Here is a 20,753-nt window from a genome sequence, read left to right as displayed (position 1 = left end):
TGCCAAAAGCCTTTGGATTTGAAAAATGATGACTCCAGGAGCACTGTCATACACATAATACTAAACAGCATATCAGACGCTCCTTGTGAATACAGTAAAAATAGAAGAGTTCTGCAAATCAGGACAGGAAGGCTTTGTGTGCCTACCCAAGAGCCAGTACTGCTCCTCCATAATTACCTGCAAAGGTCCTTTCTATAAGTCCAGTGCCATTTCCCACTCTGTGGGTTTACCACCAGGTAGCAGACCTTCCAAAGCTGACAGAAGATAGTCTCTCTCTCTGCTGTGCAGAGATGACCCACCCCTCAGTAACTTCGAAAGGACCCTTGCTCAGATAAAAAACCAGCATGTTGTACAGGTACTCACTTGGAGAGTGTCAGAACAGGGGCTTCCCAAAAAGTTTTCGAGGGATCACTCTTGAATGGCAGGAAGGAGGGCTCTGTACCTGATGCAACAAAAAGAAGCAAGACTGTGGTAACAGCAGTACATCTCTTCCTCAAGGAGTAGTGCTGAGTGCTAAACAATCACACCACCAAAAAAAATAAAAAAAAAACTCTGAAGGAATAACCATAAACCCCGACCTACATTCCTCACATCTAGAAATACTCACCTGTGATGCCAGCAGAAAAGCAGAAAGCTCACAGCAACCTCTTTGCTGTTAGTACTACATTAGACTGTTAATTACTAAGGCTGTTAATTACTAAGTTCATACAAGTAAAGCTTTCAGAGATTTCTCTGATACTGGTATCACACCGGCAGTACTAGCACTACTGGTAGTACTTCACACCAGCTTTTACTTCACATTGTCCAAGTCTCACATCAGATGAGCAATTAAGGAAGCTAACAAGTGTCGGGTTTTTTGTTTGTTTTACTTTGTTCTTTATATAAATACTACTCCAGGTGTAGAACAGTTCCCATAGACTGCTCAAGCACATAGTGACAGGTGTAGCTGGATCCACCAGTCATGCAGAGAAAGACTGCACTGGGCACTAACAGGGGGCTTGAGTAGAGAGAAAGAGATAACCAGTGTCCTCCTCTAATGTCACTGAGTACACATATTTAAAATGTAGCATTTCAGACTCTGCCACAAGGAGCTACTCTATCATGAGGACAAGACTTCTCTCCTTGCTTTCCTGTATTTTCATAAATCTTTCTTACGAATGGTCCCCTCTGGTTCAGGAAACCATCTGTAGTTCTCCCTTAATATGTCCGTCAGAGTCCGTACAGTCTTGTCTTAAAGATCAGTGATAGCTTTTCTAATAATGTCAGTTCATCTCTGATCCTTTTTTCCACAAGGACTTCCTTTTTTTCTTTCTGTAAACCTTACCTTTCTATTGCCAGCGTGACGGCTTCTCCTCTCTTTAACAAAGATGTTGCCATGGAACGACTGGGAAAAAAAAAGAAAAAAAAAGAGCAAGATGTACAGTAATCAACCACAGAGGAATTAAGTGATGGTTAGGTGTTTGGTTCCCCTCCCTGCCCCTCCACCCTGACCAGTGAAATGGAGGGAGTAAAACACTCCTCCAGTTTACCTTGTGTAATGAAACCTTTTCTGAGGTTCTGAGTCAGTCAATACCTTTAAAGAACCATACATGAAATAATTTCAATAGAAAAGCTGGAGACAGTGTTTCCCTAATCTTGTCATAAAGTAGCAAGAACTGTTCAATATCTTATATGAAAGAACCTGAAAATAAGAGAGCCTTAGCCCAGCGTACCATTCAGTGAATTCCTGAATGGGTAAATAAAAGGATCAGATCATTAGGGGAGGAAGGTGGACAGTTCCTATTGATCCTCTCCCAAGGTCACTTAATTATTTATAATTTCCTTGATTACAAGCAAGAGGGGTCAAATCACTTTTGTAACACATAAGCGTTTTGTGTCATTTTTCAGCTGGTGAGTTAAAGGATTATTGCTTTTTCCCCTCTAACTCCAAATGGGCTACTGTTGTTAATGTCTGTTAAGTTAACAGAGTATGCAATATTAAGGAATATAAGATATTTATAACGAGTTATAACAGAGCTATGACCCAAACAAATCAGATATAAAATTTTAATGAATTGGTCCCTGAGTCTATTAATTTAGTTATAGGGTACAAAACTAGCAAATACATTTTCTCTCTTTGAGACGCTAAAATCGGTGAATAACATTAGCCAGGGTCAAATGTGTTGTACATGACTAAAAGAAAAAAGAAAAATGAAAAAAAAAATGAAAAAAAGGTCTTTTTTATTTTCTAAGAAAAATATAGATCTCCTGGAAAAAGCCTAAGAAAATTAATAGGAATTTAAAAACACATTCTACAGTCTATAATGTAAATTCAAATCTATTTTCCGTAGTATTGTTAAACTGCTGATAGAATTCAGTACCAAGCATGGCATTTTTTTCCAATGAATAGATGAATCAATCAATGAAGGGTTTTTTGTTTGTTCATTTTAAGAGTTGGTTTGCTAACATAACGTAACCTGGAACATGTAATAGTTGCACACAAATTCAATACTCTCTAATGAACATCATTCCAACTATGTGACTACGTCTTTAATGCAGATTTGCTTTGCTCCTTCCTCTCCCTCTCCTTCACTTTTACACTCAAATTTCTCATTGCATCTTACTTGACTCAATTACCCTCCAGGATAATCTATCCATACTTTTCTATATACCCACTTAATTAATAGCACTGTCATTACATTACCACTGTCAGAAATGTTACATTGGAAAATATTAGAGGTTATTTAATTACACTGTGTTAACCATTCATTCCCATCAAAATTATATTCCTGCATGCCCCCATTCTTACAGAAATAAACATAGGAGATTTAATTCTCTCTTTTCCCTGGCTCTTGATTACTAACACCAGTGCTGTATAATTGAAATTACACCTCCTTGAACCAAACTAATCCTGATCTCTCCCAGAAACACCAGCTCAGCTACAGTAAGCGGTGTCACCACCTCGTGTTATGTGGAGGTCTGAGTGACTCATCTTCACCAAAGCAGCTCCTCGGGCAGCAGTGACCTCGAGAACTGCTGTAGATGGCTGCCAGAGGACAACGTGTCTGGCGTCCACTGCTAAGACCTCCTGCCAGCTCTACCCCAGCAGAAGTTTACACAAATAGCATTGTGGCTGAGTCTGCTTTGCCATTATTTTAAGAAAGCCTGGGCTTTGTAAAGGCAACTGGCAGTGTCACATCCATGCCAATATGGCTTTGTCTGTTCTTTGGGATATTCTAGAAATACTCTGGATTATACATTATACCCTAACATATTTGTTGTCCTTTGTGATTCTTGGCAGCCTCCAGGATTATTTTTTTAGTGTTTCAATTGCCCTATAAACTATTAAAAGCTCCCATAAACACAAATATTAATGTACTAATAATGCATGCTCTTATACGCTGTGGAATGACTTACTTTTACTACAGTTCTGCTTTGTATATGGTACTATAAAAACAGCATCTTGGCATTTTATATTCATGTTATCTCAATTACTTTAATAACATTAATTAAGTTTTAAGTTTACAAGTTAAATGTTGTTTACTTTTCTGCCTGCCAACATGCAAGTACAGTTTCAAATCTGAGAGTCAAGCTAGGTCATCTCTTACTTCAGTCAGCAGAAGTTGAATTTGTAAGTTAACTCCTTATTTAGTGTTATCTGTGAAAATTCCCAGAGCGCTTCCTGGTTGGGGCACACCATGCTTAAGATTCTCCTGTTCGGAAAAAAACTAGAGAAGTAGGAGAAAATTCCTAGCAGCTACTTTCTTATTTGGTAAGAAAGGTATTAAACAGATGCCACGCTTCATGAGATTTAACCCTCAGAAGCCTTGATTTGTGACTGCCTTCTATGAAATGACTGCTCACTGTGATCTCTGTGCTCTATTCCCCATTACTGTTTGAATACTTTCCCCATGCACTAAGAAGCGCATGAAGAATCCATCCCCAACAGAATGAAATCGATTGAAATTTCTCCGAAAAAGTGTTTTGAAACAATCTCTTACTGTCATACAACATGGAGAATCTTATTCACCAGGAAAAAAAATAGTCCTCTATTCTCATTTATAATGACATTTCTGAAAATGTTGATGTCATAATATTTGGAAAATATGAGTGAAAGGTGGAAATCCAGAAGAACTGAGAATCAAACTTGTCTGGATTTACTGCCTCTAACCCACACCTTGGTGGAAGTTTAATTCAGGATGCCAGGATCCACCATCTATGAAGACATGTAAAGGGAGGACCAGCACCTAACCAAAGTGGAAGGGCTCTGGTTGAAATTTTAACATCTACATGACAAATAAGGCTCTTTTGCAGAAACTTACAACAGCTGCAGCAAAATGGAAGCACAACACGTGTCTATGATAACATGTTTCTGTGAGAACATCACCTGGTGCTCAGTGTAGTCACCCCCCTTTCCATGGCTGACATGGCCAGAGTTAGAGCACTGCACTTGCTGTAGTTGGTTCCACTCAAAGAGCAAACAGGCAGTTAGAAGTCACTGTTGAAAGGCTTGCAGTGAATGAGGCAAACATTCCTCATGACAAAGCTAAAGCATTTCAACTCACATTATTGTTAAATTAATAACATTCCACATCCTATGCTATGTGGAAGGAATATTAAAGCATCTTCTCATTCAATTTCTCACTAACAAGTACCTTGGACACTGTCTATATCTCAAACTATTTACTGAAAATGCAAATATTTATTTATTGTCTGATTACTCGGCTTACATTCTTCACCATTCTGAAGCAAGACATTTAACATGGAAACCCCAAAAGTTTTGTGAGTGATGAATCAACAGAAACAACTAATTGCATTAAATATCTCAATGAAAACACTTATACCAGAAATTCTTTCCACTAGGAAGACACTTCCAAATTACAATACTTAAATGCAAGGCTTTTAAAAGTACTAGCAAAGAAAACTATTACACCTGCAGGCTTGCAATCACCTGTGCATAATGGCACACACTGATACTTCCATTATGCAAAAGAAGACATTTAGGTGCATAACACCAAGCAACAGTGTAAGTTCTACACAAAGAAATAAATTTTCTTACTTTGTCATTATGATAGTTAACCACTGAAAAACTTTGGGACTGTTCCTTATGTCTGAAGATTTACCTCTCAGGGAACACAAACAAAATCCTTGGACAAGTTCTGCCTATGTAAAATTTTAAAGAGATATTACATAAAGAATTATGACTCCTGCTTGATAAAATGCATCACATAATTAATTATTAAATGAAATAGATCTAATAAAATGTTTTCATATTGGGCAGGAAAATTTAGAAAAGCATGTATGTACTGTTAACAACAATTTAGTAGACCAAATACCACTCATTGCTTCAGCAAGTGGAAGAACAAAATACCAGATAGAAGCTGTCGGCCCTGGTGGCCACACGGGAATGCCAAATTCTAAAGCAGATGTTGGCTTGCCAGCATCCCTGCCTTTGCTGGAGGACTGGTTCTCAAGGCCTTCAGATGGGAAAGGAGGAGAAGGCAAAAGAGGTCACCAGTGGCTACCATGGCACCAAGATAATTTTCAGTGTAAACTATTTGTAATGAAATACGTAATGAAATGCGTAATGAAATACGTCTTTTCCTCACTTTCCTCCAGCGGATCCCAACCACAAACGTCAGGAGCACTGTAGGTGTTTGAAGTGGTGCAGAAGTGCAGCATAGATTTTAATTTTCAGCTTTTATAAAATAGCTTCCTTTTTTGTTCTGAGACCTCGCTCCAAGAGGAGGAACGGGAGAAGTCTTCAGATGCGGTGCTGCAAATACCACTACCCCCCAACATCCCAACTGGGAATAACCCTGAGCACGTGAGCCTCATCCATTCCCACTCCGTGATTGTTGGAGTATGGAATACAAAGATTAAAAAACAGTTTTAAAACGTTCTTTTCTCTCCACTCAGCACTGTCATTTACATAATCACTACTCACTACATTTAGGTTTAATCCTAATTATGAGCAAACAAGCACTTATAATCTCAAAAAGCAACTTTAACATATTAATGCCTATTAGCTATTAAGGCCTGTTAAAGTCCATTTTCTTTCTTCCAAAAATCAATTAGCCAACAGACTATGAGTTTTATTAACAGCTACTCTTCCAGGCATTAGCATAGCAAGAGTACAATACTACAGAATTTTTGCTACAGGAGTAATGAGCTATATAGAAAAAAAAGTTACTTTGTGGAAAAATTGTAAAGAAATTGTGTATTAAAGCAGCAGGGGAAAGGATTTAGAAGCTGTATGGCAGCTGTTTCAAATAACAATCATTTGCAACTCTACTACAGATTTTTGGCTTTAGCTCGATAAAGTAACACAAATCTTTATGAACTCTATACTGTTGAATTTTGGATTATAGTATTACAGTTATGGCTGTTTATTTCAGATACACAGAAGACAGTAAAGCTCATTTTCAAACAAAATTATCCAACTATCAGAAAGCTATGTAGAGATGAAAGAGTATTGGGAAGAAATTCATAGTAGAAGCAAGTTACAGAAACATTGCCTTGTTTGTGTACAGTTTAGTACAGTACATGTATACAGTGTGGCTTTTTGTATTTACAGATCATCATTAAGTGTTTTATGAGCACTCCGATGCTGTTAAAAAGCAGATTTTTTTTCTTGAAGAAAAGCAGACACTCATTTTCCTTCTGCACCTGTTGCTTTGTTCATTTTTTAAATGGCATTGTGGTCTATGGAGGGTACTGTATGACTAGATAAAAAGCAATAGTTTTCATTTGTTTACAGTGATGATGCAACTTACTGAAAAGGGGTTGACTCACATTTTACGTCAACATGTCTTTAGCTCATCTTGTTCCTTCAGGTTATCCTAGCTATTCACCACCTGGTATTCGATGCAAAAATGAATCCCAAAGTAATCTGACTTGCTGCCTTCTCTCTCATATTTGCCCAGCTTCCACCACAAAGCATGAGAGGACTTTTTTAACTGTTAAGTGGCTGGAAGGACATAGGCCTGCTTCTGGTTTTATTCGAATCCTTCGTTATCCTTAACCTGAATGGGAAGCATCAAATATTTTAAGGTTTTTGCTCATTTGCAAGAGTCTTGTGCACATACGACAGAATTACGAAAAGGAGCTGGTCAAAAGCAGCAAATGTTGGGTTTCCACCTGTGAGCCATTTCTGTGGCGCATTGCCACAAGGCCCAGTGGGCTGGGGCTGAGCCTCACGGGCCTGCCTTAGGCCCAGGCTGCTGGGAGCACAGTCTTCCCTCAAGGACTTCCCACACCAAACACACGACAAAGTCTTTTGAAGCCCCTACCCATCTCAATACACATCATGGAATGAAAAGCTGCCTTAGACCACGCAAGGCTCTGCTAAAATTGTGTCTGAGCTCAGGTCTTTGAAAGCAGGTCATAAATGTTCAAACTGCCTGCACGCGTTTCATTCCTCCCTTGTAAATGAGCTACCTGACACCTGCTCTGTTAACCCACACGACTTCACATTTCTCCAGAGCGGTTTTTGGTTTTGAAATGCCCGATCTTTTCCTCCTAAAGTCTACCCATAATACAGAAAATGGGTTTTTAATGTCCTTTGTGCCACAGTTTATCTGTTATAAAGGTAAAATATTTCAGACAATGCTGTGACTAACATTAAGAAAATACTTAAGATAGTGGACCATAGATGGCTGTCAAACTAGTATTCAAGCAGCAGAAACACACGTTTGTGAAAATAGCAAGGTCTAACAAATATTAAGTATTTTTGCCACCAGAATTCATAAATGATGTGTATTTCTTTTGTCAGCAAGCTGTATTGTTTCCTCTTAAAGTTTTATAGCATCCAAAAGATATCTTAAAACATAACTCAGGGTACTATAAATAATGGTCAAAGGAAAATAGTAAATATAGGCAATCTGGTGAGCTGAAGCTCATCAGGGATGATTACTGCCCGAATGCAATATTTTAAAATCCAAGAGTTCTTTAATTGTTACAGATTTTTCACACTTCCAACAGCATGCATTTTTAATGCTACGTTTAAAAAATGTTTATAACCACTAAAAGTGTTTAGTGGTTATGTAGGAATCAGAAACATAATTGAAGTTTATGGGATAAATTAATTTGCATCAAAGTAACTACAGATTTCCGTGGCGTTTGCTCCCCCCTCCGCCCCAACAAAGCCATTCCCCTTTTGCGATAACATTCATGAATAGAAAACCACACAAGTAAGAGAGAGTAAAGGAAGGACCAGGATATCTCTTGCTGAGTTCGTACAGCCTCTACAGACACACTTCACAGCCATACAGTGTTCTCTTTGGTGCCTACTTATGCTGAATTAATATTTCTCCACCGAGGACAAACACTTTGAAACAAAAATGGATTAAATGTGTTACTCAAGTTTTCAGAGAGATATAACAGCTACATTAATAGTGACCATATTTAGGGAAAAACACCAAAAAAAGTTATTTTTATTTGCTGCTCTTAAAGAAACTTGGAGTCAAGATCAAAGGGCACTTTGATTTGTTTGAAAGTTATAAATGATCCATTTCCAGATTTTATAAAGTTAGTGTGCAATCTGTGAGTACTTGTGCCATAATCGAGAAGGAAGGCTCTTCAGCTTCACATGTCAATGCAGTAAACACGTAAATCTGGAAAATATTTTCCAAGCAGACAGCCATGTGTAAAATTTACAGAACCTGTCATGAAAGAACTGCAGCTGCAGAAGTGCAAACTTCTCGCTATGTCTTGAAGAATCCAGATGGGGGGATGTGAGATTTTTTTTCCCATCGTGGAGGGTTCCAGCTGGACTGAGTTGGTGGTGCCATCAACTTCTAAAGCAACACTTCACTCAGTAATGAAATACTGATTATCCAATCACAAACAGCAGAACAGAGGAATCTCTTCAAAAATAAAATTTAAAAAATCTTAAGTTAATTACAGCAGTCTTTCAAACAGACTGTGGGCTAATTTATGACCATTTTGCAACATGTCCAGATGTCACTGTGCTGAGACCACCAAAGTTCTGACGGAAAAAAAAAAAAAAAAGGAAAAACATCTATTCAGAATTTAACAGCAGTCTAGAGATGCTCTTGAAAAGCAAAGGTATGAAACTGAATTTTGAAATATATGTATTTATATTCTGCATATATGTATATCTACACACACACGTGTATGCATACACACACCTTAGACTCCTTCTGTGCAATCTTAGGTGGAATAAAGCTTTGACCACCACTTCAGCCAAGTCCCTTCATCATTGCAGAGAAATGGGAGAGTCATGTTCCTCCCTTCTAACCATGCGTTCTTGGGTGTTTGACACTGTACCCCTATTCAGCTCTACCCACCGTGTTTGAAAAGACCAGTGCAGAAAACATTACCACTGTAAGCCTACAAGAAGGATAATCCTGGAAAGGCCAAAGAGGAGCGTTAAGTATATCCTACCCCCCACACCCCCATTTTCCTGCACGCTACCTGGTCATCTATTCTTTACCAGCTCACCCTTTTTGAAGATGCCAGGAAATATGGGGACTGATATGCTGCAAAAATCTTTGCCAATGTTTTTAGCATAATTATACAAAACTATCCACCACAACTCAGTGCAGTAGCAATAGTTAAGCTGAGAACCCTCTAATCATTTTTTAAAAGGGCCAAAAAAACCACAGTTCCCAGTTGAGGTAAACGATCCCGTTCACACTGCCATTGTACATAAGTGTGAATGTAGGTGAAAAAAAACTCAGCAGGCTCAAATCAAAATGGCTATTAAATTATGGACCTAAAAAGATACAATTCTCAAATCTAAATCCATGGACATCCCTATACTGGTTCACAACAGCTTTTGGTTCAAAGTTCACTCCTTGACACTGAAGCCACTTCTGGGAGATCATCTGTGCCAACCAGAACTATGCAGGATTTGCTTCCCATTTACAGTTATATTAAAAACCTCTTAGGATATATTTAAAAATGACACGTATAAACTAACAGATGGCACAGAAACCAGTGACAATTTGAGGAATATAGGAATCAGTGCAACTATTTCTAAAACCACTAATATGTATTATTTGTGATATGTAATACTCTGGTATAATATACACTATTTCAAAATGAAATCTGAACTTAAATGCCAATATCCTCTCCTTCTGGCTTCTCACTTTATGACACTAACATAGGATCTCATTCACCAAGCCAATTGAAATTTTAATAAAAGAAAGCTGGAGTTTCTAATAAACTCCCGCAGCGAGCGGATAATACTAAACATCTTTAGCAGCATGGTGTTTTTTATTATTATTTTAGTTGTATATTAATATGCTAGTATTTGTAAACTCTCTAGTGTCACCAGATTTATTTCAAAAGGCTTCTCTGTATTCTTCTTTTGTGAAAAGTTTATGTGACAATGAAATAATAATTTCAGTGGGTCTTTGCTATATAGCTGTCTAAACCAAGAGAAGAAGATATATCTAACCTTAAAAAGGAAAGTATTGATATTATTTATTTGCCATTTGGGAGGACAGTGTATTGAATTTTCTTGTTGAGTGTAAAATTATAACAGCAAGACTGGCAGCATTCAACGCGTGAAGATTTATTACAGACCATGCCACAGAGAAATGCATGTGCTTCTCCCTCCCTCAGTCCTGCACACAGGGCCAGGGGAAATGTGGACAGAGCGCACAGCCCAGACACTGACCAACCCCAACCTATGCTCCCAGGCAGCAGTGCACTGAGTAGCTGCGGCTAGAGAGATTGCACTAAATACTTTCCAGGACTCATCTGCATTACTCACGCTCCCACCAACAGCTGTCCACCCACTGAAAGGTACCGGAGCTGAGACCCAGGCCTTTGCTTTCCACCCTGATAGCAAAGAGCTTTTTCCCCATGGGAGCCTTCCTGCTACTGGTCTGCTCAATCTCCTCCTTTCCTCTAGGCTTAGGGTGATTTTAACACCGCTGGCACTAGCAGTTGCAAGAGACCCAATAAAGCTTTTGATGTCAATCCCAAAATGGCCCTTTGTCTTCAGCGGACTTCAAGGTAACATATCTAGAAATCGAGTTCTCCTCTTCTGAGCACAAACATCTGTCTACAGTCTTAATTCAAGCAGGTTACACCCTGTATTTGTATGGCAAATCAATTAGCAGCATGTTTAACAACATACATATAAAACCTTGTGCTAATTTTCATAGATATTAAATTTAGCTTTCAGTTGCTGAAAACACACATACACAACTTTTTTTATCTCATTTCGTGATAATAACTGTGATTGTCAATGACAAAAAAATACTTCTTTGATTCCTAAGCTGCCTGTATACTACCATTAATTCATTATCTCTTTCATCTTATTAGTTATGTGCTCAAACTATACACTGTGCAAACATTAATTTGAACAGTCACCTGCCCTTAAAATGCCAGAGTTTGTATCAGGTTTTGGCAACTTTAAAAAAAACTGCATTCATTGGCTTGCAAATGAAATGTATTCACAGAAAAAAATTCCTCCCATAAGCAGAAGCAGCTCATCATTAACATTCAAGGAATGTGAACACAGGCTTCATAGAAAACCATTAAAATATAAGGCAGCTTTCAGCCTATTTTAAGAATTTCAGAGAAATTTTGCATTTTCTTTCCCATGATGCCATGGTGATGTCAGGCTGCATTTCAAATAAAATGACAATGAAATCATTTCAATTCCATGCAATGTGCAAAAAAAAAGTCAATTTTTCTCTTGGCAAACTGAAGTCTAAAGTAATTAAGCACTGCTGTGTGGGTGGCAGCTTCCTCCTCTGAAGTCAGCCTGAGATAATTACCATATTAAAGTCAAAACATCATGTGCTGCGCTGATAGATAGATGGATGGAGAGATTGGGCATCTATTAAATGATCCATTTTGTTATGCTCCCTGGGAAATGTGCCATTGATGCCAATTAAAAATATATATTCCAAGTGAGTATTTCTAAGTGACAAAACTTCTATTCAGTAAATTGAATTTATTATTTACTGATCATGAAGTACTTAAAAACATAAAAATCCAGATAGATAAGAACTTAGGAAGAGAATTATATACTTTACTAAGTTTACAAACCCCTCATTACCCAATTGCCACATTCACATCATGTGCTCTACAACACATTTTTTAGCTGAGATACTAGGCTATTTCCTTCCGTCGTGAAATCCTTAACTAATCCTTAACTAAGTACTATACAGAAGATAAAACAAACATTTTCTAAAACTTCCGAATTCACAAATGTTCTACTGAAAAAAAAAAATATGATTTTTTTCAATATTAATAGTAAAATATCCCTCCATACATATTTATAATTAAACGTCTTTAAGTCTACTTTTTTTGTATCAGAAAACTAAATGGACCAAAACTAAGGCATAGCAGTGAAGATTAATTGGTGTTATTTGCTGAGGTGTATCGCAGCAAGACTTAGCGTGACTTTAAAATTTCCATATGTAACCAGTATTAACATGTATTACTAACACTGTCTTTGCAGCAGAGAACTGGCACTCCAACAATAAAATGCTTCCACCATTAGGATGTGAAGAAAATGCTTCCACTAAAACTTAAATGGAGCACTAATTTTTATGCATCTGATTTGGATTTCATTTACAATGACTTCAGAGCACAGCCACTTGCATTAATCCTGATTTAGTCTAGTATGGGATCACATTTAAGTTGTACTTCAACAACAAAGGGATAAAGGCAATTTTTTTCTATCAGAAGCATTGCAAAAAGAGCAGAGTCTCCATTCTATCCACTCTGCAGGTTATGTTTGATCTCATTTAAATGCTTTGAATGAGATTTACTCTTCACTGTTTCTATGAAAAAGGTCACAGAACTAAAACTATGTCTCTTTAAGGATAGGAATGTCTGAGGCTCAGGAGAAGGGCTTTTTCATATTGACCAAACATAAATTAATAGAATGTCATATGAAAATACACATGCACTGATATTAAAATGTTAATGAGTTTTCTCAGCAAGAAATCTAAACAATCAATATTTTATGCTTAATATTAGATTCAGCTCTTGCTATGAAGCACCTTGCTCAAGGTACTCAGATTCCAGTGAGGCCAGCATTTGAGTAAGCCCAGTACTTATGTTACTATCTACAGAAAACTCTGACAGACAGTCTTAAGACCTTTCTGTTTAACAGATTTAAGCTAAAATCCTAGGCTGAGTGAAGCTTTAAAATTATCCCGAGGAAAGTTTAAGAATCTGTAAGGGCTCAGTCTCACAGCAACTGCAATCCAAATACATGATTTGTAGCAGCAGAATTTTGTATTATATTTTCAACATATAGTTTTCAATACTAGTATGATTCACTTTTCAATGTATAGTATAAAGTATACAAACTCAGTATACTATCATGCTTGTACTTCTGCTAACTCTCATAAGGAATTTAGGACAATGATACAAAGCTATTAGAATTAAAAAATCTACATGTTCAAAAAAAAAAAAAAAGGACAAGACAGTCCTTTAAAAGAGTTTAAGTAGGAAAAGGCACTGCAAACAGAATGAGGTAGAATCTACTTGCTATCCCCTAATTCCAAGTCGATGGACTTCTGGCAGATTTACTTTAGTGTAATGAAAACAAATCTAACAAATTCTGACAACAAATTAATTCAAATCCTTCCAAAATTAATGTTTAATACTAGTGCTACTCAGTAAAAGATTTATAAATTAAAAAGTTGAAAAATTAATGATGAGATGGCTTTAAAAATTTGTACTTAAACATAACTTATGTATAGCTTCTTTTAGATGTCTCCCAGTTATGAACTTTTTTCCAAGTTCGTTTTTAACTTTTAAGCATTATTTTTCAAGTTTTCCTTCATAAACGAGAAATTTTCTTTGCACATAATGCAGTTTTAATTTCTCTAATAATACTATGAGCTCAAGAGGTGAGATTTTAGAAAACAAAAAGATAGAATGAGGCAAGCAATCAGGCAGTGGAAGTGCATTTTCTGTTGAAAAATCAGCCTTTAATTAAAAAGGTGATCACTGCCGATAACTTCCAACACACACTTATTTTTCCCCAGTCATCTTTGACAGCCAATTTGCTTTTTGATTCTCCAGGGCTGCCACTCAGCTGCTGTCTGAGAAAACAGAGAATGTTTAAATCCTTTACAAGGTGTATATTTTCTTCTTATTTAAGTCGAATTTTTCAATGGTAGTTTATGACACTTTCTCTCCTAGTTTTGTAAGTAAATTTAGGGAATATCTAAAGGTACACATGTAAATAATCTTTGGTGATCAAAATCTTGAATTTGTGCAAAAATACAAGTTTACTTAATATCCATTCCTCTCACCTGCCTCTCAAATTTTATCCACAGTCACAATACTCAATTTTAAAAATCAGGATACAGTTCTCAAATAATCTCTAAGAATATTCTTTTTCCCATCAAATGTAATAAAGAGTTCTTGATCATAAATTTTAAGAAGTCAACATAAAATTCTATTTTGGCACAACTCTTCAATCCAACATGAAGTCATGTTCCAGTGGAAACAAAAACAGTTACGAACCTGTAGGTATCCTTCTAATTCCTAAAAATCTTACTGCATCCATTTGTGTCATTGCAGCTGCGTTACTTACAAACCCCTCATGTCAACAGAATTTATAATTCAACACAGGCAGACAATGAACATGCCAGGGGTCAGTCTGCTAGCAGAATTTTTGGAAGGATTTGGAAAACTGAAGTTCAAAGTTCTGACATTCCTCTCACCAGAACTGGTTCCAACAAAATACTTTTTGACTTGTACCAACAACCAGGCACACTGTTACTTTTCCTTTTGCTTGTATTAGACCAACGTGCCCAGACTCAGACTTTTACTCTTCTTCCCTGTATATACAACAGGCTTGACTTCAAAACTCTGGAAAAAAGTCCTGTAGCATACTGCTCTGTCTGAAGGAAGTTTGAATAAGGACTTCACATGCCCTCTACAGGCCTTTGAACTGACAACAATGAAACAGAGGCTACCATCATGGCTAAGATGGCATGAGAGCTGGCTGTGATCCACGAAGCGCGCGGTGTCTCCGGAGCAGGGAAGGGCTCAGCCAGCTGTGTGAGGCTTCCCACTGCAGCCTACAGGGATGTGATTTCCTGGAGCTAGGAAACTGGAGAGGTCTAAATTGGAGAACTGCTCTCCTGAGAAGGTCCTCTTTCTTTCTCTTTATTAAAGACAGCTATTCATCAGTTACTTGATGGGCTATATTCATATACGTTTTTATTGCAGATGCAATATATATTCATTGTAAGTCATCATAACAACTAATCTGAGGAGATTTTCAGTGTCTGCAAAACCTTTGTGTTCCTACAACATTTTGTCAGTGATATTTTTTTCTTAATGCAGAAACATATTTTAATTTACAGAGGAGACACCAAGGCCCAAAGATATAGGATAGTTTGTCCGCTGTTGCAAAAGAAAAGACAGTACAGGAATTAGGCAGACGATGGAGGTGTCCTACATACCAACCTCCACGACCTGTTCTAACCTTAGGCTGTGGTTCTTTCCCTCATTTATCCGCCTTAAGTCCCTCAACAGTCACATCAGTGAGGCAGACATCACAGCAGAGCATGAAGGTACTCGAAGGATCTCTTTTTTTGCCAATTGTTGCAGAGTGGGTAAGTGTGTGACTTCCTCAGCTGCCAAACGCAAAATTCCATTTTACATATTTTATTCTATCTTAGGAAGTCCAGCACTGTTCTATAGACGATGACTTCAAAAAGCTGAGCATTCTGTAAAAACCCAGGGACTTAAATTGTGAAAGTGAAAATTCAGGACAAGTATCAGCTTATAGGTGCCCCTAGCATATCCTATTAACTATTTCAATGTTGAACAACAGATCTGAAAAATGAGGCAACAGCTATTGCCCTTCTGGGCTGAAGAGTGAAGGAATTTTCCTGCAGACAGAAGCAGGAAAGAAAAAGCAGCAACCCACACAGCAAGAAAAATTGAGACCTTCAGAAGAATGTACTCGTACAATAATCAATACTGGATGTTAGTTGTACTGTTTATAATAGCAACACTACAGGTGCTCATGAGAGTGTTGCTTTGTTATGTTACTTGCAATTATGTTTCGCTGTAACCCATAAATCTGTCAAAATGAAGAAAGCAATTAGGAATTTCCGCATGAACAGACAAGGTTTCTCCTTCCCACACAAATGGTGCAAGTAAACACCTTAACCAGTGTGCCTTGTGGGGATTAGGAACAGAAACCTCCTCCTGCCTAGTGCTGCCAAGTTTTGTGCTGCTCCATGTGTAACGCTTTTATGCCAATTATTAAATGGTTTGCAGTTACAAATAATCTGCATATTAACTAGGAACTTCAGTTTACAGACTAAGTAAAAAGATACATGCAAAAACAGAAGGAACTAGCACGTGCATACTACAGAAAGTCTAAGGATATGAGATAGCTGGGAGGAAAATGCCTTGGGGAGAAGTCAAGGTACACCCAAAGGTCTCTTGCTGTCACTGTTCCTCTCCTGAAGAAAATATTTTGGTGCAGCTGCTCCTCCTCCACTTTCAGGATGAGGAAGAGCAGAGAAGGGAGGCCAAATGCTTTCAAGCACGTCAGCCACCAGTGAGCTCCCGATGGCAAGCAGCAGTGACAGCAAAATGGCCAGCTAGTGGTTTCTCTGCCATGTAGACAAAATACAATTTTCTGTCAGCCCACTTGCAGGAAACAGAAAAGTGATAATTCTGCTATTTATAAAAAATACATATGAAAGTGTGTGAAAATTCTTAAAACTTGGGAGCTATGAAGGGTGGAGGGAAATGTTCTTCAAAGCAGTAAGAGGCCAGGTACGGAGGAATAAATGGCAAAACGCTGTGCTGCATCTCTTTTCCAGGTATTTTTTTTAAAGTTGCAGTTACCAATTAGAAATACAAAACCAAGTAGAATGGGTAGTTTCATACAGCTTTGGAAAGCTCCAGATTACTTCATACAGTCTATTTTTCTGTTTAAAAATGTTTTAATGGTTATAAAGAACCTGACTTTGTATGTTATTTATTACAATTAGCAGTGTTCAAAATTCTCAATTAATAAAGCATCTTTCTCTGATGACTATAATTTAGTTTTTCCCTTGTCATATATAGGGTTAGTGCTTGGAAATATTTAGAAGCACTGTATCTTTTATATAGCACAAGACACAATGTTTGTATTCTTGAAGACAGAGTGACATCTAAAGGGATTTTGAAATACTCAAATCTTGCACACTGAATCCAAACTGACAAAGTCAAGGGCATGTCATATTTTTGAAAACTGATGAGTTTTCAGGTTTGCTGTGGTTGATTGTCCCAAGTAACCATGAAAAGAGGATCAAATTCCAATTTTAATGACATGCCTCAGGGTGCCCTGAGGACAACTGCCATTTTTATCTTAGATTCTGCAGGTCCTCAGTGAACAAAAGGGGGAAATCAGCTTTGAATGGATTCCTTGCACTGTTGTCAAAAGTAATCCAACTGCTCTAAATATCTATATCCTAAAATATTTTCTTACAGCAGTTTTTATTAACCTGAAGCATTAACAGCAGAATATTTAAATGGTGTTTTTAGCTACCAATTCTCCAAGCAGATCTTACATTCTCTAACCAGAAGGTATTATGACTGGGTTCTTTCATAACTGGAGTCTCTCTCTTTCCTATACACGCACACATACAAACAAAGGAAAAACAAAATACAGTATCTAATGGCTAGATTTGGGATCGAGGGTGGTATCTGCATGCATGCAAATACTTTTACCATATGTTAGAAATATTTTTTAGATTACACAGTTCCAGATATACTCTTGAATATAAAAGTCAGTTTAGGAAAAAAAAAAGAAAAATCAAGTTTATAATATCAAAGACAACAGTAAAGCAGAAATAGTAGCATGTGTTTTGTGAACAGCATGCATGTGGTAATGATGAGCTAGTTACCTTTACAATGGGCCTTTATTTCATTCTACTGTTAAGTATCTTCCTGAACTCACTGACAGGGAAAAAAATACCTAGATTAAAAACACATTTTCCCCTCTTGGGCTGAAATCGTAGTAAACTCTAGTGAATTTGCTTCTAGGGACTAGTGGGGGGAGGCACTACCTTTAACTGTCTGTTCTTTAGAAGTAGAATGTCTTCTGATGCAGTTTTATTTATTTATGAAAAAAATCATGAACAGTTGTCAGGACGCTATATCTCATTTACAGTCACAATGCCCCAATGAACTACTTAAATGTGGCTCAGCAGCAAAGCACTGGCAAGCAGAGTTAACTCTTTCTGGCTGAAGAGACAATGCATCTCAGTGGTGAAGTCATTAGAGGAAAGAAAACCGGACGTTTCACAGCAAAATGATATTCATAGCAAACCTGTGGTAAGGAAAGAAGGTGGAAAAGGGTTCTGAAAAGCTGCTCAAAATAATATTTACAGTCTGTTGTAGTAAAATGGTGTTTTTCTCTCTGAAGATAGCATTTACCCATGCAACTGATTTTCTGTTTGCTGTTTTTTTGTGGTTGTTGCTTTTTTAAAAGAGCATCAGTCCTACTGAACTTTACTAAAACAACAATATTTTGTTTTCAAGTCAGCAGAAGCAGCAGCACAGCTAATGTAAAACAAAAAGTGGGACCTGAGGCACTCAGACAATAAATAGTGACAGAACCTTTCAGCGAGTCTTAATCAAGGAGATTAAAGCAACATGTAACTCTAGATGCACGTTAATAAAACAAGTGGTGAAAAATAATAAAGGGAACATAAAGAAAAATACCTATCTCTATGCTTCAATTAGTCTTTGTGAACACTATCTTTTTTTTCTTCCCCCACCACTTTCAAATATATTGTAACTGTCTAAATTGTTTGATGATTTTCAAAAGAAGAGTTCACATAAAGAGGAACATTTGAATCCTTATTTAAAATATTATTCTTTAATCCAGCACATTTTTGGTAGGCTATTTGAAATAGCCTGTGATTAGCGCTCTTTCTGGGCTCTGTTCAGATCCTGATCAAATTCCCAGGGCGATCTGTGTTCTCACCCATCTGCTTCGATTCTGATAAGGATTCCCATACAGACAGACAGGGCTGTAAAGTCTTGAAGAAAGGAAAGAATTAGAATAGTCTTTATTAGACCACGGATGAGTGTCTATGGCTGCAAAGAAATTCATTTGCACTATATCTACAATGCAGTTTGAACTTTTCCTTTGTTTGGCAAAGCACATCAAGTCTGATTTAACAATTCTCTTTGTGGCTTTGCTTTTCTCTCTACAGCTTCATATATTTACAAAAGGATAGATGCATGAAGACTTCTGATACAGTATCAAAAAAAATAGCAATTACTATACATCTTTGTGTACAATTGTGAGTCATCATCTTATGAAGAAAACAGTGTTAATAAAAGGTATGAGTTACAAAAATCTCTCTACATATCAAAGTCACGACAATGTCAGCTGCTAGCATTTTATAAGCAAGGGTCATTTACTTCACTAAGGCAAAGACACAAAACTTATTTTGCATTTAGAAAGAAAGCATTTAGCTCTTCAACAAACAGTGCAAATGTAAAGGCTGGTATCCAGAAAGCCGAGTGAGTTTCTTGCATTAACTACTTAAAGTCGTAACTATGACAATTTATACACTGTCAGCACCTCACGTGTTATTATGGAAGCACACCCAGTCACTAACATCCATGAGCAGAACAAGAGTTACAGGTTGGACGGCAGCGACCTGGAACTGTGACAAAGAACAGGGCCCCACCAAGGGAGGCCCTCTATGGAGAGCCGTCAGGGGCCAGTCGCTGCTTCCAGCACGTCCCCACCCCGTGAGCAGAGCACAGGGATTTGCTCGGGGTTGGCAAGAGGGAGCTGGGGTCCTGCCCTCCGGACCAAGCCCAGCCCAGCAGGACACGCAGCCTCTCCTCGAGTCCACAGAAGATAATATGGGCCATCTCTGATGGACAGAAAGAAAATGTAGCCCCGCAGGCACTGCAAAGTATAAACCTATACAGACTGAGAATACTTTTCCAAGTCCAAAACTTAAATTTGGCATATTTATTTTATATCTATACTGGGTTTCTTTCTTTTGTTGTTGCTACGGAGTAGACCAATTGGGGTTCTCAGCTGTATTTTTAAGAGGATGTATACAGAAAAAAAGCCTACCACTAATACACCGAAATGACCAAATTTCGAAATATAAAAAATAACCCACAGAAATTTTTAAACACATCTTAAAAAGAGGCGGGGTTTGTTCATTCAAGGTAATGTAAATATGTATCTCAATACTTTCTGAAAGGGTGAAGATGCTGAGAAAATAATATATTCAGTTCACAGTAGAATGAGTCACAGATTCAAAATCTCGAATATTCAGCTCTTTGCTACAGTTTGTGCACGTATCAGTTTCAGCAGAAGAAACGGAGCAATTTCAAATAACAAGATGGATCAGGCAACAAAGGAACACAGAAAATGAAACAATAGCAAAAAATTAATTAAGTAAATATATCTGAGTACATCCCTTGTGTGCACAGAAGCAGAAACAGACAAACTTCATTAGTTCACAAACGTCCAGTTGTCTCCTTTGAGCAGTTATCCTACTGGCACAATAAACCCACCCCCCATTTTTGTATATAAATATTCAATTTACAGATCACCTAGAGCCGGGAGGAGCTTTTCAGCTTCTCTCAACTATGCATCCTGGAGTTACAATATGCAGATATAATGGGCAGCAAGGCCTGGCAAGCAAAACCAACGCACTTCAGAAACATTTGGAGAAATGAAATAGCAACATAAACTCCAAACAGAAAATCTTATTTCAATCCTGAGCAAAAATTTATCCCAGAGATTACTAAAGAGATTTACTAAAAAA

The 20,753-nt window shown here is 37.5% G+C and overlaps 1 long non-coding RNA gene across 2 annotated transcripts in view; it reads right to left on the bottom strand.

Annotated features, from left to right (window-relative positions):
- Window positions 1-20,753, bottom strand: part of LOC136791401 (uncharacterized) — a 48,846-nt gene that overhangs the window by 8,447 nt on the left and 19,646 nt on the right. The window contains exons 1-4 of one of the 2 annotated variants that reach the window (XR_010833371.1): window positions 1,713-1,774; window positions 1,530-1,573; window positions 1,325-1,384; window positions 364-442 (exon numbers count right to left, since the gene is read on the bottom strand). This is a non-coding gene — a long non-coding RNA (uncharacterized lncRNA). Of the gene's footprint in view, window positions 1-363; window positions 443-1,324; window positions 1,385-1,529; window positions 1,574-1,712; window positions 1,775-20,753 lie in introns of those variants that run through there. The other variant, XR_010833370.1, reaches the window with a different exon arrangement.

The sequence above is a fragment of the Anser cygnoides genome, chromosome 8 (assembly GCF_040182565.1).
Source record: "Anser cygnoides isolate HZ-2024a breed goose chromosome 8, Taihu_goose_T2T_genome, whole genome shotgun sequence".
NCBI lineage: Eukaryota > Metazoa > Chordata > Aves > Anseriformes > Anatidae > Anser > Anser cygnoides.
Note: the sequence above shows the minus strand (reverse complement) of the source record. Positions and strands in the feature narration are given on the sequence as shown.